General features: G+C 40.8%; 1 long non-coding RNA gene across 1 annotated transcript; it reads right to left on the bottom strand.

Annotated features, from left to right (window-relative positions):
- Positions 1-1,910: 1,910 nt before the first annotated feature.
- On the bottom strand, positions 1,911-20,846 carry LOC147651053 (uncharacterized). Its single transcript, XR_015274792.1, has 3 exons — positions 8,363-20,846; positions 5,064-6,306; positions 1,911-4,969 (listed from the first exon to the last, which is right to left on the bottom strand). It is a non-coding gene; the product is annotated as an uncharacterized LOC147651053 (long non-coding RNA).
- Positions 20,847-21,093: the final 247 nt, after the last annotated feature.

Consider the following 21,093-nt stretch of genomic DNA (forward strand, 5'->3'; position numbering starts at 1 on the left):
ATATTTTCAGAATATTTCCTTTATTGAAGTCTTTTTGGCTGAAGCTGCATGTCAGTAAAGCAAAGTAATTGCCTGGAAAATATTGATTAGCTCTTGTCAAACACCCCCTTTGCTATTCTGTATTTCCATTTGAGCAGTGTCAGCGTTTGGGCACTGGCACAGGAGTTTCACTGGTGTGAGTTCAGTTCTCTAAAGCAGCCCCAGTACAGCCCCACAGCCACTGAGCCACTGCCACTGCTCTGCCACATAAATTACACACAACTGTATGTGACAACTCAGCCTAACTCAGCAAACAATCCTTTCCTGAGCTGGCTGCTGGCACATTGCTAATTAACAATTAATTGCCTTCAACAAGACTCCTGCAGAGAAGATGATGTGATACTGCAGATGTTTCAGCCAACTTGTGTCTCTGTGCAGCCTTGCAAAGTGCCCAAAGATTTCTTCTACTGTTTCGCTTTTTGTAATGGTATTTTTAATCAGATATATATTCCTTTTGTTGTTTTTTTTTTTTTAAATATGTTGAGGAACTTTAATACTGAACCTCCTCTTACTAAAATGCTTTATTTACAGCTGTGAATTATCAATTGTTGGTTGACACCTGTAGGTTTATAACCTGAAAATTGTGTTAAAATAGAACTTAGCTGGCAGACCAGGAAAATAAATTATCTTGAAACCCTACCCAATTATGCCCAGCAAAAGCAACATCTCTGCTTCAAGAGCCAGAAAATACTCTCAAATTTTATTACATCCACTTACTAAAAATGCATGGACTTGTCTTTCTCAGCTAAAAGAGGGAATATTTTATTGTAGACTGTAATCACTGGGAAGGCAAATGGAGAGGACACAAAGGCACCAGATTATCCAGAATTTCACCTCTGCTGGCCAATTATTTTTCCCAAGGACTCATTAAAGGTGAATAAAGAAACTCAGTGAGGGAAGAACCCTTCAGCAACAAGGCAAACATCACATTTAGGTGCACAAAGCTGGGTCTGGAGGAGCAAACAGGGAGATCCTGACTTTGCTGGCACAGATTCCAGGAGCCTGACAAAGGGTGTGGTGGGAGGGCAGGAGGAGATGTGGGAATTGCTGCTCTGGAAATGGATGAACAATCCAGGCACAGAGAACAAAATAGGCAGATTCCTATAGGAGGAAAAAACCTTCCTGGAAATTTTCAGAAAGCCCTGAGTTGATTTTAGGTTCTTCCCCCAGAGGGTGCTGGGCACTGCCCAGGCTCCCCAGGGAATGGTGACATTCCCAAGGCTGCCAGAGCTCCAGGAGTGTTTGGACAACACTCCCAGGCATACACAGGGTGGGATTGTTGGGGTGTCTGTGCAGGGACAGGAGTTGGACTGGATTATCCTCGTGAGTCCCTTCCAATTTGGTATATTCTGTGATTATTTTTATGTTTCAGGATATTTCTGACTGTTTCACTCCCTCTCATCTCAGTTCCTTTCCTATCCACAGGAAAACTGAAACTGATCCTACAGGGTTTGACTATGTTGTAAAGAAAAGCTTAAAATACACTTGTCTCAAATTCTTCTCCAAGTGTCTGGCACTGAGGAGGTTCATCAAACCACCAGAAACACAGAGCCTAATCCATGGAAAACTGAATTCAGGAGAGGAGAAGGAATTTTGCTGGAGGTCATTTTATTCAAAAGCCTTTTTTTGACTCCCTGTTGTTTGTAGAGTGAGTTCTAGGTAATAAATCAGGCAGGAGGAGACGTCCCATGTTACCTGGGCCATGGAGGTCTGGCTTTACAACAGCACAGAAAAGAAGTTGGGCTTGTAGTAGAAATAATCAGTTGAGATTCTGTGCTCCCACCATGTTTTAGTTTAAGTACAATATCTGGTGAATGGAATTCCCAAAGCAGCGCCTATTTCTTAAACTATTTCTCTAAAATTTACTTGCATTTTTTTTTTTTTTTTAAATAGGAAAAATTCCCTATGCTGAGGAAGGCTAGGCATCAATTTTTAAAAAATCACTATTTTTTAGAAGTTTAGCTTTCTCTGAATATTATTCTAGCCATCATTTCCTCATGACTAGAAGAGTGTAGTTAACTAAAACAGGAAGAACACATAAAGATCTCCTTATTTGATGTCACTTGCAGTTGTCCCACTGGGAAAAAGAAGACTTTGCAGATGGAGTCAAGGCAAATAAGGCTCTCCTAAAGTGTCAGAGTATGAGTGACTGTGACACATCCACAAACATCCCATCTTTATCAGCCCTGCTATCACAACCATACAATTTTTGGGAGCATCATTCTGTTTTTGCAGTCAACTTCTCCACCTGCTCCCGAGGCTAAATATCATTGTAAGAGTAGAAAAACTGCACACAGAAGAGGAAAATTTCCTCAGCTGAGGTCTCCATAAAGAGACATACAGGCTTCTTACAGTATTCTTACAGGCTACAGAATATGCTGCAAATAAACACAATCACGTTTTCCACCAGTGCATCATTTACAAAACTTTCAGCCATATTCAGCCTGAAATTCATTTGTAAAGGTATTTTGCAGATTTGGAGCCTAAAGGTCAAGTTTTCAGGAGCCAAATTACTGAGGTGGCCTTTTCTGCTGAAGAGGGGCAGAATGTGGCATTTGATTCATTGTTTGCAGTTCAAAAGGGGTTTGTGCACCTTAAACATTGATTGTTCTGATGGTTAAAGCAGCTGAGACTAAGGAGATATGGCTTTATACCTATGAGTTTCCTTAGTTCATTACTAACTTTACACCCAGAAGAGAAAGCTGTAATCCACATAGAGATAAAGGTCTTAAATCAACCAAGGTTTTCTTCTGAGGTTTGTTTTTAAACCAAGCAGGGAGTGTGTGCAGCACCCAGCTCTTAGTGCAATTAATTTCAGGTCCTTGCTAGTAATGATAAGAAAGTATTAAATTTCAGATGATAAGAAAGCATTACATTGCAGCTGCTTGTGTTAGATGGATTTTTGATTCTAACTTGATTCCTACTTTAAGTTTCTTTAAGCTTCATAAGAGTTTTCTTGGGTTTTACAACAGCCTTGAGCAAGGAGCAGAGCAAAGTGTCCCCTTCCTCCAGCCCTTGGGCACACAGGGATGGTTCAGCTGCTTCCAACAAAGGCAGAACTTGCAGGTGAAAACCTGAGTTGGCACAGAAATAGCAGCTCCTCTGGAAACTTTCTCCTGTTCTGTTGTACACACAAAGAAATAACAATTTATGTTCATTTGCTGCGTGGCCAATAAATCTGCAACAGACTGCAGTTGTTAAACGTGGATTTTGTGAACTGCAACACAAATCATTATCCACCAACTATTTCTATACTCTGAAATTCTGCACTCTGAAGTGTTTCTGCACGCTGAAGTTTTTCTGCACTCTGAAATGTTTCTGCACTCTGAAATGTTTCTGCACACTAAAATACTGGGCTTTGTGCACTGAGCTCTTTGCAGGGCTGTGGCTGTGTCACAGCACACTGACCCATGGAAGGCAGCAGGACACAGGTTGGATTTCCTTCTGATTCATGAGGGGGAATCATTGAGCTGTGGAATATCCTGAGCTGGAGGGGGCCCACAGGGGTCATAGACCCCCAACAGTCCCAGCCTGAGCATCCCTGGCAGCGCTGTCCAAACGCCCCTGGAGCTCTGGCAGCCTCAGGACCGTGCCCATCCCCTGGGCAGTGCCAGCACCTCTGGGGTAGAACCTTTCCCTGATCTCCGACCTGAACCTGCCCTGGCACAGCTCCAACCCCTAAAACTCTTTGTTCACACTTTATACTCTTGTGCATACAGAATATTTTTTAAGCCCAGGAGCCCTCCATGATTTCTTGAATTGTTTCAGTGCCCCTTTTGCTAACAGCATCCTGAAGTCCTGAGTCTCCTTTTCTATTTGCAAATCAGAATCCTGGCCAGACACAGAAAACAACCCATCTATGAGTCCATTTGATTAAAACAAAATTTGGCTGCTGCCTAATGGCTTGCTCAGGAAGCGTTTGGGTTGCATTAAAATGAAGAGGCCAAAGCAAGTTCCTGAGCTGCATTCAAAATCCAATGTTAAAGGTCAAAATACCAGAGTGAATGGCACCTAATCTGTGGAACAGCTTTCAGGAACTCTTTTTACCACCTTCAGCATTTACCACTCTATTCTTAGCTGAAACAGATGTACATTACAGTTTCCTATTAAAACAAATGAGATATTGAAGAAAACTTCTTTGAGGAAACTGAAGTAGTTAAATACAATAAACTTAAGACACACTTGAGTTCTGTAATTAATTTCATTTTCCCATAAGTAGTTTAATCTTAATGAAAATTGTTTTTTTTACAAGATATTATTCCAACATAGATGTTGTTATCTCCCTTTGGCAGGTGCAATAAAATATCTGAAAATCTGCCCAAATTACCATTTCAATCCACAAACATCATCCTATTCCAATTCTAGGCTGAAAAGAAATTCTTGCTCTGCCTCTACAAGTATGAAAAATCTAAAATAATTCATAGTGCTAAATATATATTCTCATATTTGGGAAAAAAAAAAAGTATTTAAACTTTCCATGTTCCAAGCTCTAATTTAGATTTTTTAGAAGAAGTAAATGCATCTTTCACCTATGTTTGTTTAAAAAAGGGCTACATTATAGTGTATTTTCCTTACAGTTGGTTTTTCTTCACCTCTTCCTCTTATGTTTGCAGGTTTTGAGATCATTTTAAAATGCCTTTTCCCAAATGATTCCTCATCAATTTTTCCTGACCCTGTGATACCACCCCTGCAAATCACAGGGCCTTACTGCAGGGCCTTACTCAAACGGAAGGATTTCCACACAATCAGAGCAAATAAATGATCTTATTTGATTTAAGGACATGGGGGATGGAGTGTTTAAAAAGCAGCTCCCAGTAAAATTCCCTTTCAATAGCAATAATGGGCTTTCTTCTCTCATTGGTGTATCCCAAAACTATGGAAAAATGAGTCCCTGCAAACTCCAGCCCAGTCCTGAACATGACACTGAAAACTAAATAGCATTGCTGGACATTTTAAAATATTCCTAAAGCTTTGTAGAGTACTTCAATCCCTATTATAGAAGTCAGGCCTTATTTTCCTGGGACTTTCTACAGCAAGGCATCAAAACCTTTGCACACCTAAAACTCTCCTGACAAATTAAAGTTCATTTTTCTTCTGCTTTGAATTAATTTTTCACAATTCTTTTAGTTTTTTTCAAAGTAATAACTTTCAACAGTTCACTGTTTTGAACTAAATGACTTGAATGGAATAGTCCAGCTGGATTGCTCTGTCAGCATTTTATCTTTATTTCTGTTAATGCTTGATAATGACTCCCTAAAACTATTTTTATAATTGGTTTGCAAGGCAGAATTACCTGAATGTAATCAGATACAGCTTTTCCATTAACTGAAATATGTCTCTGGGCCATAAAGAGGTCTCTGTGGTTTTACAGTGTTATTTTAATTTATTATTTAACATATTTAATGTTATTTAATGCATTATTTAATGCATTGTTTAATTTTTGATATATTCATTAATGTTATTTAACATATTACTTAACATGATAATAAGTTTGCTTATAAATGTGATCCATAACTATTTTATAGGCCATTTTAACTCTAGCATTATAATTTTGACATTATTGTTCAAGTTGCATCTTGCGTTTAATTCCTTCACTCTAGATTATCTTAATATATATTCACAAATACAAAACAAAATATTAAAAAATCCCTTTGTTTAGACATGACTAATGACTTAAAGTTTCCTACCCATGGCAGGGGGTGAGAAAAAGGTAATTTTTAAGGTAATCTCCAACCCAAACCATTCTGGAATTCTCAGAAAATGGGCCTCCCGTTCCCACTGTCCTTTTTATTAATATTGCCTGATTTTCTAAGTCATGTTCCCAATCAGGCTGTGCTTGCTCCACTTCTGGACGAAACAGGTAACTATTCATACAGAGTATTTCTAATTTTCTGTATTGTCCCACGCCATTTCTACAGGTGCTTCCTAAAGACTCTAAAAATGCCATAAACAGCAAAAATTCCTTGCTAAGGAATGGATTTCCTCCATCAATTCCTGTCCTTAACTCGGGAGCACCGTGCCCGATTGCTGCAAGGAGGGATTCACGGAGCCAAACAACACTTTGGCGCTTAAAAAGAAGCCGAGCCAGGCTTGCCTGTTTTCCTGAGCAGCTCTGACCTCTGCCCAGATGTGCTGTGATCCAATAAACTCCCAAGGGAATCACGGCAAGCAGAACATTCCGGGTCACCAGCGGCTCACCACAGCGGCTGGAGATGTTTTCACAGCACTCTTTGGCTGCTGGCGGATAAACTGATTTAAAAACCTCACCTAGATAGAAATAAATGTAGATAGAGAATTTTTAATTTGTCAGGGAAGATGTACAGCAGTAGATTAGTGAGAGAGGCAGCAGCAAGGAGGAGAGAGAAATCCCACACGAATTTTTTATCTGGGTGAACCACGAGTGCCTCAATGTTACACCCCTGTTTTATTAAACTCGGTTCAATATCCCACTGTCTCTAGGAACAGTTTAGAAATTTTTTTGGATGGCAAAAAAATGGATGGCTACTCCCCCAAAGGGTTGAGATCTATGATTTATAGCTGAATATTCATGGCATGACTTATTTTTAAAAGAAAAGCCTGCTGTTGTCACCTTGTCCTGTGTTGGCAGAACAGAAAGGTATGGGGTTTTTTGGAGTGTGGAATTGGAGTTCACAGCTATAAAACCTGCTCCTGTCTCCCTGAAACCTGCTTGCTGCAGCTCTGCCAGGTATCCCAGACTGCTGGAGATGCACAAATTCCCCTGAACTTGCAGCTATTGAAGGAGAGACCTTTCCAAGGAGCAGCTTTCCTCCACTGCCTCCCACCCTGGAGTGGGCTCTCTATTATCTACAAAATGGGTTTCTCAGCAGGAGCTGCTGGACAACAAAATGGGCCCTTGGCTCAGGCACCCGATGTTGTCAGAGCTGAATATCTGCCTGGAACAGGACTTGATATTCCTTAAAATAAGTTCATTAACTGTTTGACCTTTTCTACTTCCTAGGAAGATAAAAGTATCAATGCCAAGCCAAAGCACAGCCCTGGACCACCTAGGATGCTGTGACATGGTTTATAAGCAGGGAGGTGGGTGAGAGCAGAGCCCAGGCTGCCCAGAGAGCACAGGGCTCCAGTGAAACCAGCTAAAAGTCATTAACATTCTCCAAGTCTTTGCCGGGAGCTTCAGTGCCTCGGAAATGCGACGTCTCTGAGCCAGGGCACAGACAGTCCCTGCGCCCAAACATCCCCCCTCGTGCTGGGTTCCCCAGCTGCCAAGCTGCCTCTGTGTTGATCACTTTTACAAGTGAACAAAATGACAATAACAAAACCAGCAATAATTCTGCTCGTGCTCCAATAATGCGCATTTTGCTGCTGCCGTTTGTCTTGCTAACAGGGTTAACTGAGCAACTGCAAATCTGGGGTTCCGTTATCTGCAGTGTAATAATGCCAATAATTATGTTCATAACATCATTCAGAGCATTTTCACATCCAGCTACATCACTGATACATGAACAAAAAAGGGTAAAACATTATTTTTATCCTGACTGCTTTCTTGGATTATTTTCCAAGGGCTTTTCATGAAGATTATCATGAATTTGTCAATGACTTGAGCAACCAAATGACTGTGGTCTTGTCCTGTATAAATCCCATCTTTCCTCTGCCTGTTCATTATCAGTGCTCCCCAAAATATCAGCAGCTGCAGCTTCAGGCCTCCAAGGCCTAACCCATGCTTAGCTTCAAGCACTTAAAAATTCCAAACAGCAACATCTTTTAACAACCACAATCCAAAATTCTGTTTTTACACAACAATTACGCACAGACGTGACCAGCTCTAGCTACCCACAGACATCACATCCTCCTTTAGCTTCTGAAACCACTCTGCTAAAGCAAACAGAAAATGAGTTTTTACTGGTGGCAAATCTGTGTCATTTTGATCTCATTTCAAGTTGAGGAAGAGATTATTTTCATCCTGTACCAAGCCTGAATGATTAAACATTTACACAGTTGGAGAAAGACTTCAGAATAACTTCTTCCAGCATAATCAAAACAAATGAAGGTTTTTAATGAGTGTCAGTTCAAATGACAGTTGAGAGCATCCTGGAGTTAAAAATGACAATTGAGAGGATCCTGCAGTTAAAAATAGTTTGGATACAAGGATTAGAGTTGTAAGAGACACTGATTTATCACACTACAGTAGCCTAAAGTCATTGATCTACCTATGGCAAATTTGTGTTGTGCAAATACCATTGAGAAAAAAAGGAGACTTTCTTTATTTTTTAAAATCCATAATGCTATTGATTTCAAATTCAATTATACAGAGAGGAACTAAGAACTGGGGTCTGGACTTCACCTTGTAAAATGAATTTGAGAGAGGGCATCTGGGTAAAGCAGGAGTCTCCTAAAGCACTCTCATCTCTAATCCAAAGGGAGTTCTGCAGCACAAAACACCAATTGTGGGGTGCTACAATACCAATACAATAAAATATCAATACAATAAAATATCAATACAATAAAATGTCAATACAATAGCAGCAAACAAAATCATGAGAACCTGCATGTGTTTAAAAATAATTAGAGCAATCTTAACTCTCTTCCCAGATTTTGGGTATGAAAGTTCTAAAACCAACATTAAACTTAAGTGGAAGGAAGGACAGGAGTTTGGCAGCACTCTCAAAGTCTGAGTCTTGGTGGCATCCCTGGGTTTCATTGCAAAGGGAGGGGTGAGAGCAGGCCATCAAACCTGTCCCCCTGCATTAATTCAGTGATTTAAATCGGGTGTGGTGCCCTGACCCCAGCTGGCAGATGCATATTGCTGTATTACCTTGATAAACTCCATTTGCATGCCAAAGAAATCATCTGTTTCTTCACAAATGTTTCCTCTACTCACAGAAAATATATTTTTATGAACAGCTTGAAACTGACTTTATGATACTGTGATTTATGGATATAAAAAAAAATTAAAATACAGCTATTCTACCTCTAGAAGGCTGAAATGTATTCTTTCCATCAGAAGAGGAAACAGGCAGAACAAAGTTACTCCTCAAGCAGAAAATTGCTAGATCAAAAATGCCAAGCAAAGCCAACACTCCAAACATGATATGTATGTCAAGTATTGCTCATAAATATCACCTGATGGAAGGATAGGGATTCATACCCTCTACTAATTTTGTCTATTTATCTTTCAACAGAAGCATCTTGTTTTCATTTGCTCTGGAAAACAAAAAACATCAAAGTTGTTATACATAAAAATACGTTAATTTTTATAATGCCAGCCAGAGCAAGTGGCTGCTTTTATTGCTCCACACACCAGATTGAGCAGTCAGTGCTCTGGAGCCCCTTTTTCCACTTTGCAAAGGGCTCTGTCATAGAGGGTTTGCCCAGTAAAGGGGCAAAACCAGCAGTAATTCTCAGTACAAATAAAAAAATACTGACAATTATGATGTGACAGAATCACTTCGCTTTATCCTTCAGAAATTGTCAGCTTCTCCCTGCCAAAATAAGAAGGAGAAAAGAATTTTGTTTCCTGTAATCATCTGGAACATGTTGAGTGCTAATCCTGCTAATACTGAGCAAGACTTGGGGGATATTTTCTCTCTAAATCCACACATTTACTGTATATGTGAGTAGCCTGCTGGGGTTTACAAATAATTATTCCCTGGCCCAAACTCTATCAAATTCAATTCTCCATAGGACAATAAGGGACTATTTCTGGTCAATAAAAATAATTTGATCTGTTTATAATTTCATTGCATGGCCCCATTTCTCTCCTTACATCACAGTTGAGATGCTTTGTGACTGTTGCAATTGGTTTAATTATTTTGGTAATAGTCTTCTGAGTTATCAAAAGTTATTTTTCTGCAGCACAATCATTTGAAATCCACAAGAATCTAAGAATACATGCAGTTTTTTTTTTAGATGCAATATATTTTTGTATATATACTAAAAATAAATAGCAATATGTGAATAAAAATCTTAAAGAAGAAATGGAATTTGCTTTTTTTTTTGCCTTTTTTAGATATGATTGAATGCAACAAATTGTTCAGTGAGCATTCACTGGGTTTTGTGGCTACAGATTTTTCTACACACTTGGTGGAGAAATGACAGAAAAATAAACTGCTTAGAAAAGTTTAGCTGAGGTATATTAGAGTTAGGTTTTATGGTTTGGCTGATGAATGCCTTGTGAAAGAAAAGGACTCTTGGCCTTCTATAACAGGTTACAGCCTAGATCTGCACACAAACTGCAGGAGAGGCTTTTAATAATCCATCTGTAATTTCACATCACTGCAAAAATATTTCTAAATGCTGTCCACAAAGAAAAATGTTATAATCACCCTCACCATGTTCTTTGCAGGTTGTAATTTTCCCTGCAGCCAATAAATAATGGCTGCAGTAAGCAGTGGGTAATGGGAAGACAGAGAGAGTTTTATTTGCATTTATTGATATCATTATTCAGGCAGTGGTTAAAATTAGGAAAGGATAACTTGGTAAGGCAGCACCGTGTCACAGATAAATATTCTGGGGAGAAAGGATGTAGGAAATGATGTCCAGCTTCAAAAAACCCCCATTGAATATGGTGGCACTGCTGAGCTTCAAGGAGTTAAAACACTCCACTATTGATTGCTTTGGAAATCCATCATATTCCACTGCAGTAACAGCAGGAAATCTGTGGGTGGAGGTGCAATATCAACTGTGATAAAAGAGAATAGCCACCACAAAATTCACAGGAGATTAGAAACCAAAGCCTGGCCAAATGTTTGCACAATGGAGGAGCTTCACTTCACCTCTTTTTTTGAGCATCTATATGATGCTCTAAAATATTCAGCACATTCTGATTTCACCTGCAGCTTCTGTGAATCTCAAATAATCCTGACCTCAATCTGGGCTTGTGTGAGCAGCTTTCATGTTCTGTATTTTAATTGCCTCTAAAAAAAAAAGAAAATATTTTTTGCTTTTCCTGACTAAAAAGAGCTTCTTCCCTCTCTGCTTTTTCAGTGAACCTGCTGGTGGTCATTTAAGAGTCCACTGTTACAATAACAACATACAGTGTTTTTCAGATTTCATTAACAGGATTTTAGCCTGTGAGCATTTTGCTTAATTATTTTTTAAGTTGTTTTCCTTGTGCTCAGGGAAGAGCAGGGTTGGCTTGTAGGAATTACTTTGTGGCAATAGTCAGTGTGCAGACCAAGGCTCTCAGAATTTATCTAACATCTTTTTCCTGCAGAAAAATTTGGAAATTAGCTATGCTACTACACAGATATATTAATATTTTCCTTGTGGTTCAGCTGTGTCCTTGAGCACCAGTACCCCAAACCAAAGGAATTCTACAAAAGTGAAAATAAAGGGTAAAAATTATCATGGAACTAGAAATCAACACTTTTTGAATATAGACTGTGAAAAGAAGCATTACATTTCATATTAATCTTCTCTGGAATAGCAAAGCAGTATGAAGACATTTGAAAAACAATTTAAGTGCACCCATGGACAGGAGAAAATTCACAACTGAAGTTACCCACTTTATGAAGGAAACACAAAACCTGGTGTCTTTAGGGGACAAATACATGTACAAAAGACATATCTTCCAATATTCCTTGTGGAATAATCTTTGAATGTGGAAAACATGGAAATCTAAAGCTGCAGCCTTAAAAAAAAAAATTAAAATTAGAAATCATCAGGGAAACACGAAAGTTTGTGAGAGGGTACATTCACTATGAGAAGTGAATTATTGCTTAACCTTGCTACACATGACCAGACTGTAGAAACATTCAATCCCAGTGAATCAATTAAGCTTTGTTACTTCTCCATAATTAAAAAAAAATGTGTGTGGAAACCTGTATTAACCACACTGAATCCAAAGACAGTGTCTGGAAAACACACACAAAATTATTCAGTGTTAAAAAAAAAGAAAAGGATTAGCATTGTTCATAACTTCCAGAATTTTTTGTTCCCAGTCTGGTCAAGTCTGTTTTCCTGAAACACAGGAAGTAATCTATATTACATGCACTCATTTAATTAAAAACTAATTGAGTCACAGAGTTCAAAAATACCTGTTACAAACAGAAATACCTTGAAGGAAATGGTCTAAAGTTAAAAAAAAATATTCATTGTCAAGAAGTTAGAGCCATATTAATCTTTAAATTTTTTTTCTTCCCCACTCATTCTCCTTTCTTAAAAGGAGAAATGGCGCAGACTTAGAGCGATCTAGTGCATCCTGCGGCCGTGTTCTTGAGTTAGGTCTTGGAAAAGGACTGCTAGCTACCTGATGGAGTTATTTTTAGAAGCTGAATACATCACCAAAATCTGTTCTGCATTCCCAGAGCCGGCCCAGGTGTCACACAGAGACTGGATGCGTTCCTGAAGCCTGCGGGCAGGGATCCAACGGTGACGGTGCAGATCACACTGACACGGAGCACACACTGAAAAATTGCTCCAGGCTGCCAGAAAACATGCTGGAGAAAGGAAAATGATGGAATGGCTTCCTTTGTGTCCATCCCTGTGATTCTTACCGAGAAAGGAAGAATGGGAACACACTACCAGGAGTTGAATCTCTGGGAAAAAAGCAGAGAAGCTTAATGGGGCTGATTAGAGGAACAAAAGCTCACACACACTTTGTCCTCTGAGCAGGAAGAGCAGTGCTCATCCCGAGGTCAGCCAGCATCATTGAAAGGTTTTGCAATAAAAAAAATTCACTTGTGAGACCTTGCACTCATGTTACAGGTCAGGCACTCACATTGGTACCCACAGTGCAAGTCCTGGTTCCCAAGGAGCAGAACTAAAGTATAACACAAACACCTCAGAGTGCTGCCTCGGGGACCCCAGCTGTGCCACAGGGTGTCCTGAGTGGGAAGGGACACACAAGAATCCTCCAGTCCAGCCCCTGGCCCTGCACAGACACCCCAACAATCCCACCCAAGCGCTGTCCAAACACTCCTGGGGCTCTGGCTGTGCCCATTCCCCGGGGAGCCTGGGCATTGCCCTCTGCCCAGCACCCTCTGGGGTAGAACCTTTCCTGAGATCCATCCTGAACCTCTCCTGAGCTGATTTCAGGTCATTCCAAATCCCTGCTCACCACAGTGATCAGTGTCTGCTCCTCTTCCCCTCAGGAGGAGGCAGCAGGTCCCTGAGGCCTCCCCTCATCTCCTCCACACGGGCTGCCCACGTGCCCTCGGCCGCTCCTCACAGCCCTCCACCCTCTTAGTGTCCCTCCTTTGGACACTCCCTGATAGTTTAATATTCTTTTTCTGTTTTGGCACCCAAAACTGCACACAGTACTCAAGGTGAGGCTGGCCCAGCACAGAGCAGAGTGGAACAATCCCCGGCCTGGCCTGGCCGGCCATGCTGGGCCCGGTGCCCTTAGGACACCAAAGTCCCCCTGCCTGCCAGGACACACTGCTAGAGCCTCAAGAGAAACATTTACACCTCAAACCCCATCCAAAGCACTCCTTTCTACTCCTAATTCTCCTCTGGGACCTTTGCTAAATTACCTTTCTCCCTCATCCTTGGGATTTTTAGTTCAGGTGTCAGTTGTGTTTCGAGCAAAGCCTTTTCATTCCACTGGAAGCTCTGGGATGAAGGCTTTGCTCAAAACACAAATCGGGTTTTGGGGAAGAATCTTCTCTCTCCCAGCACAAGGTCAGCCTGTCCTAGAGGGTGGAAGATCCTATGAACATCCATCCAGTGCCACTCTTTTCAAAAGACAAACTGGAAGCGTTGTCAGAGTCGTATCATTTGTGGCAAGACAAAAGGAAGTCTAATTTAGTGTAACATGTTGATATTTCACAAAAATTAATCTCAGCACTAATGAATGTGAAGGTAAATTTTTCAACTGCCTGTACTGCCTGCAATACTGGTAGTCTTGGACAAGATGCTCTGGAATTGCCTCTTTATGGAAATAATCCTTCTAGAAGTGGTGGGGTGAATTTGTGGAGAAATGATTCACACCAAACATTACATTAACTGCTATAGCCACATAAAAAGGATTAGCACAGGGGAAGAGGCACAGTGCCATTCCAGATCACAGCCAGCTATTCTTAAGCCTTGAAATTTAAGTATCCTCAGTATAAATATGTCAATGAAGCACAAGATTACAGATTACTTCTGTATCCTCTGCTCCACAAAACCACACCAACAATTTTTGGCCACATTCTCACAATTAATAAGAATTAAAGCTTTGTTAATATAGTAAATTTCATTCTGGTTGATATATGTTAAATTCTTCAGTCAACTGGTACTAAAAAGTGCATTTGCTGTTAATGAACTGCACAATAGAGCTTTCCAAACTCAAAAAGGCTTTTCTATTTGAACATTTGTTCTATTACATTCTAGCATTTGCCCTTCCATTTGTTTTCAAGGAATTTATAAAAACATTCTGTTTTAGCTTTTAAACCTCAGAGTTTGTTTGAATGCAGTAAATTGGTTTAAAACCACTGGGGCAGTGATTGACTCCTGTCAATCACACGAGCACAGGCACTGCTGTGGGATGAGAGAGGAGCAAGTCTCCAGAGGGCATGAGCTGAGATTGTGAGGATTATCAGACTAAAGGGTTTTCTGCTGTTTCCCCTACTTTAACATTGCAGCCCCCCTGAAACAGATGAAATATTTGCCCTTGGACACAAAGCAGAGGTGACTAATGAGGTGTTAACAAAGCAGCAAAAGCAGGAAGGTAAATTGCAGACCCATTTAAGAAGCTGAGCCACAGACAAGGGCAGTGCTATCCCATTCCTAGAGCTACCAAAGGCAAAATATTCAACAAAAATACCTTTTCTGACTGCCCTCCAAATTAGGATGGTCTACTCTGTGTAGAAATACTTCCTCTGCTCACCTCTGGCTCCAGGTCTCTTGCTCACCCAGCACAGGGGCTGGAGTGTTAAAAGTAAACCAAACTTAAAAGTGAACAATCTAACCACTACATTTCAAAATCCCTGGTTTTTTTAAGTGGCTATGATACTTAAATCTTAATTAATGACTTACTGATTATGAAGCTTTGCTGGACAGAATTATGTCCCAATTTATAACTGAGAAACCAAGGCCAAACCATTTGTCAGAGGTCTTGTGCATAATTGAGTGGTCAGAGTCTCTCAAATTCTAAAAATGTTATGGAGAACAAAAGATCTCTCACTCACAGAAAGATAGGCAGCCCTTGGCAGTCCTCACCATCATTTATGGCAGCAGTAGAATCCCAGCAGCCATGCTTAGAAAACCACGTGATGAATTTAGTGAGAAGTTCCAGCATTATTTAAAACTGCTGTGAAAACAGAAGGGTTCAGCCTTATTTGTGCATGCAGTGAAACCTCAGTGGCCTTCCTAGAAAAGGCTGATTTTACCTGAAATTTAGAAACATAAACCACCCAGAATAACCTCCATCCATACTTTGATATTTGTCATGGGGAACCAGCCTAGGAGATTCAGCATTTTCAGTTCTGGGGCTGCAGAGTGGAGTCCCATTGTTTATCCAGTCAGACCAGGATCCCTGTTTGGTTTGGATGAATTACATAATGACTATAATCAGAATTTGGGGATGGTTCATAGATAAGAAAACACAGGCAAAAGCTTTTGTGCAGCAGTAAGTGCTGGTAATTAAGTATCACCCATTCTTCTCTTTATTTGGTGCAGATACACACAGAATATCAATTAAAATTCCCAAAGTTACCACCGTGGAATTCAGTTCTCTCCCTTCAAACAAAGTGACCTAATTTGACTCATCTCAGTTTTACTTTAATCTCCACAGTGCAACCAAACCTAGCCAGCAAATGGGGCAGGACATCTGTTCACACAGGAACACGTATGAAACCCAGACTCATGCCAGACACTCACATTTGTCTTTTGTAGCTGGATTAGGAAGGAGTTTCCTTACATAACTCATAAAAGCTGTTTTCTGCTGTAGATACAGGTGCCTAAGGAGCTGCTTGACAAATGTGCACTGACACAGGGCTTTTGGAAAACATTGTTCAGGTATTTGGTGTAAATGACAGAAAGGAAAAGTTGGATTATGCTGAGAGCGTGCCAGGAAAATCTCACCTCGTATCTCTGGGAATGAGAGGAGATTCTTCCTATGGATGCAATTCTTCCCCAGCCCCAAATCCCTACTCATTTCCTGGGAGAGGGCTTGGGAAGCAAAAGATTTCTTTGTGCCCACTATACAGGTACAGGTGTTTATTTGTGGTAGTTTTCTGTTGGCTCCTTCAGTCCTTCTCACCTCGGAGGGGCCTTGGCAGCACTTCCATGGGCATGGCTGGGTGGGAGCTGCTCCCTGTGGCTTGTGTGAGCCTGAAAAGAGAGGGACACCACCCCAACCCCAGCTTTTATCTGCTCCTTACACTGGTTTTTAAGCACAAGTGCTGTAGGCTAAGTGGACTAAGGATAACAAGGAGCTGTTGCTGTGTTCCCATCCCGTGGTCCCCTCTGGTGCTCCATTTTTGGGTGTGTGACTGCAATTACACCAGTTAACCCCAAGAAAAGATGGGGATGATTTTTCTGAAGCCATACTGTACAGGCATGCCTTTGGTAGTCTCTTCCATTTGATGTTTCCCTCTATGTCCTTAGGATTTATCAGCTTTGCAGCAAAGGACACTTGAGCTGTAGGACAGATGGACCGTGGATGGAACAAGACCTTTAAAAAGGTTTCTCTATGCAACCTTTTTTTGATGTAGTCTTTATGAAATATAACCTGTGTATTAAATATATAGCTGCAACCTTCCTGGGAATTCCTGCAATACTTTCCTTTTATCCAAAAGATACCTTGAAAAACACATGGAGGGGAGGTTTCCCAAAGCCCTCCTGGCATTGGCTGCTGTTCCTGGCTAGTTTTCCATACCACATCCAAGCTGTTGGTTAAGGAATAGCCCTGTTCCAGGAAAGCTCCAGAGCATCCAGGAAACACGGGATAGAGATCTGGGGAGGAACAGGGAGTGGGGCTCATTCCTGAGGGTTACACTTGTTTTGCCAGCTGAGAGAGGCAGAACTCTAAATTGGAAATAGAAAAGGGACAGTTATCCAACTTTTTACCACCAAAACCTAAAACTGGCACCTGCTGAAGTTGTCAGTTTGTAGCAGGGGTGTGCAGTCAGCATGGGAAACATATTTAACACAAATCCATCGAGCTGAGAGCAAAGCTGGTTTGGCTTGGTTTTTTTTTTGTTGTTGTTGTTTGGTTTGGGTTTTTTTTTTGTTTGTTTGTTTGGGTTTGAAGTTCCTAGAGGAGCACATCTGTAGCAGCATAAGTGCAGGCTCCCTCTGGTGGCTCATTTCCATAAATGACAGCTTTTTTCCCCAAAAAAACCCCATTCGGTGCAGTCCAACCAATTGGAGTTGGCTGGATGAGGTGGAACCTGTTTGAGAGCACGTAAGTTCAGGAAGCTCTAAAGTTTTTTTGTAAAGCACTGAACAATTAATTCTTTTTTTATGAGTAAAGACTTGGGGGCTGTACAGGCTCTTGGTTGTTGCTATGCAGGCCATGAAAGCATAGAGAAATCTTCATTTTTTAAAAAAATAATAACATTTTAAAACAAGTATATTAACTGTGAAACAGTATAATTTTATTTAATAATGCTTAAAGTTGCTGATTATTAATTCCACCCCTGCTTTATTTGAAAAATTATTGTCCTTGTGGTTACTTTAGAGTTGATATTTGCTACTTTTTGGAGGTACTGGAATAGAATGAAGCTTAGAATAGAAGACTGAAAGACTTTAAAAGAAACTAGCCAAAAGCATAGACACTTGGAAGAGCTGATATTGGACATGTACACGTCTTTTAGCTCAACAAGATGCCAAAATTAAAAAAAAAAAAAACACCAAAACCACATCTCACCTTAAGATTAAAAACCCAAAGGCCGTGTGATTGTATAATCAACGTCACTGCACAGCTTCCAGCACTTGCACTCGGCTATTCAGCCTTGATCCCATGTGGTCCTACTCAAGACCTACCAGATTTTGACTGAAGTAGTTAAAATTTCATATGTGGCTAAATATAGCCTGCCAGTCAGGAAATGCTGCTTGGCTGGAACCTTCCAGCAGGTCAGGAGCAGGAGTGGAGCTGGAATAACCCAAGCACATCCAGAACAGTTTACACCAGACTGGATTTAACTCTGGTGATGCCTGACAGCTCAGTGAGGAGGAAATGGTTTCTGTTCACGCCATCTCAATGTTGTGTTGTTGATATAAATCTCATCAGAGCTTCTGCAAAATCCAGGAGAACTTTGATAGTTCCTAATCCTGGCTGTAAATGTTTTGGCTGCAGCAGAACAAACTCTGGGTTTGAATAGGCTTCAACAAATTTTTGTTGCTTCAAGTTTTCACCTCAGCAAATATTATTCTGAAGGATTTGTCCCTGTGTCCATAGGGAATGATCCCTAGTTCTGAGGTAGCCTTTGTAAACCATAAACCCTTCCTCAGTTTAATATTTCATAGAGTTACAAACTTTTGGAAGTTATTCCAGGATTGTTCCTCTGCTTCTTGTCCCCTTTCCCTTAAAACCTGTCGGAATTGTCAGAATGGTACTAAAGAAAATTGTGCCTTTAAGAAATGTTCTTCTGTCAGTTTGTTTTATATTTTAGGCCAATCTCTCCAGAATCCTTACCTAACCTTTACAGTGCTGGAGAAAGGGGAGGGAAAAAGAAGGTTGCTAGGATACTTGCAAAAAGGCAAATTAGCTGCACTAGAAATAAAACAAAAGGATTAAAAATCTCTAACCTTTTGAGTTAAGCACCCAGTTCCAGCAACTGCCAAAATTTCATGGTCCTTCTTTTTGAGACAAAGGAATGCAGAATGTCACAGAGCCCCAATTTCACAGCCATATGGGATTTTAAAGCATTGCCTCACTGCATTAAGCGTAAGATATGACAAACTCTATGGTAAGTTTCTCCTTCTGTTTGCAGAAAATTTGATGATTATTTATAAATTTATATATTTCCATCCTTGTTTGGCAGTGGAACTTTGGAGTTTTAGATATTCCATAATGCACTGAGCTCAGCTGAGCAGAGCTGAGTCCCTAAAACCAGGCAGAATCTAAGGCTTCAATGAAAGACTTACTTTTGGACAGAGCTGTGGAGTTCTCATGTCACTTTAGTTCCACTGAACTTTTCTCCATTTATAGCTTTGGCAGCAAAAAAATCCACAAGAAAAGTAAAGCTGAAGATGGAGATTTTTCCTTTCACTAAAATATGCACCATTTATTGAAACACTGACAAGAAATCAACCCTTGCATATTTTGCTTCATCTTAAGTGTAGTAAAATTTCAGCTTATTTCAAGGAAATCTCATTTTACATATTCAACTCCACCGCAGCAGGGAGCTCCAATTGCCCCTCCCTGCATTAACTCTGGGGCAGAGCTCATGGAAAGCTGTTGGGATTATCAGAACATATCATTTTCAGGGGCTCTCTATTGTACTCAGTTGAGCAGGTTTTGATCAGATCCAGGCAAAGGATGGGGCCATCATTGCTCTGGCCCCTCCAGAATTTGGATGCAGTTATGATTTGTAGGTCAACAAGCACATCTGCATTGATGGCTCTTTCTTCTTCCCTTTTTGCCTGAATAATTCCTGAAGGACAACCCCTGTGTCAATGGGAGATCCTCAGGAGCGCTCCACAGCTGGGGCACCTTTGGTGTTTTGGTGCAGAGAGATTCTACATGATATTTACCCTGAGATATTAAAAGGAAATACAAGGCAGAGGAGTGTTAGGCTTTAACAAATCAACATTCTTGATGGGAATGGAGCAGGATGTGCTCCTTGCTCAGTCCCAGGTGGGAGGCCTCGGTGCAGGATTGAGGGAGAGCAGTCCTGCCACAGCTCTCTGCTCTGCAGATGCCTGGCAATGAAAGGCACCTCTGCCTCTTCACATCCTCAGAAGCTGTCAGAATTCCCTTTCCCTGGACAGCCAGTGAGAACTTCAGAAACTTCCAGTGAGGTAGAACGCTGCCAGTTTCATAATCAATTCCCATGGCTCTGCCATTCTGATGTCTGACGCCAGCAAGGATTTGTTCTGCAGCCCTTCTGATGCCACAGAAGTCACAGATGGAAGGCTGGGGCCTCCTTACTTACAGAAGGAGCTGGAGGTCATTATATTGCTCTGGCTTGACTATTTCCTTTCCCCAGCTGAGGAGATAACACATAATAATTCAGTCAAGAAAAATGTGTACCAGAAGCCTTCTCTTGATGTATTTTCTCATTTATCTCTTTGACCCTTTTAAACCACAGATTTTTCTTCCTCTTCCTCTCACCCTGATGTGAATCACAAGAATGAGTTTGCAGGTTTGTTTTTTTGTTAGTTGTTTTTTTTTAAAATTAAAAAAAAATAAAAGTATAATCTTTGCATGCATAAATGGGACTGGAGTATTGACAATCTGAGATGGCAAATTGGGAAGAATTCGAATGCAGCTGCATAAAGAGAGAAAACAGCAAATTGGAATGGAAACACATTTGGATAATTACAAACTTGCAAAATCAGGAAATGTAAATCTCCTTTAAAAAAAAAAAGGCAAAAAATGTAATACTGTTGTGTTTCTGCAGTGCTTTCTGAATTAAAAATGCAGAGGCTGTAATAGTACAAAGCCCAAGAATTACAAAGGGAAATGAGTTGTAGGAATTAAGAATTACTGAGGTCTAACAGGTCCTTTTAAAAGAACTCCAGAAGAGCAGAGCTGGGGCATTCCATGGGCTCACTGCTCCCTAAAGAATGGGAAGCAAAACCCCCAAGGAAAGAGCATCAGCAGCCAGAGCCCTGCCCAGAGCAGCCACGGGGGAAAGAACAGCCCCAGAGACGGTCCCAGGCTCAGCCAGAAACCCAGGGCTGCAGAAAAGCCATGGAATCCTGCACTCCAAGGATCCCAGAAAAGCCATGGAATCCTGGACTTCAAGGAACACAGGATAAGCCATGGAATCCTGCACTCCAACGATCCCAGAAAAGCCATGGAATCCTGGACTTCAAGGAACACAGGATAAGCCATGGAATCCTGCACTCCAAGGATCCCAGAAAAGCCATGGAATCCTGGACTCCAAGGAACACAGGATAAGCCATGGAATCCTGCACTCCAAGGATCCCAGGATAAGCCATGGAATCCTGCACTCCAAGGATCCCAGAAAAGCCATG

The sequence above is a fragment of the Cyanistes caeruleus genome, chromosome 11 (genome assembly GCF_971803275.1).
Source record: "Cyanistes caeruleus chromosome 11, bCyaCae1.hap1.1, whole genome shotgun sequence".
NCBI classification, from domain to species: domain Eukaryota; kingdom Metazoa; phylum Chordata; class Aves; order Passeriformes; family Paridae; genus Cyanistes; species Cyanistes caeruleus.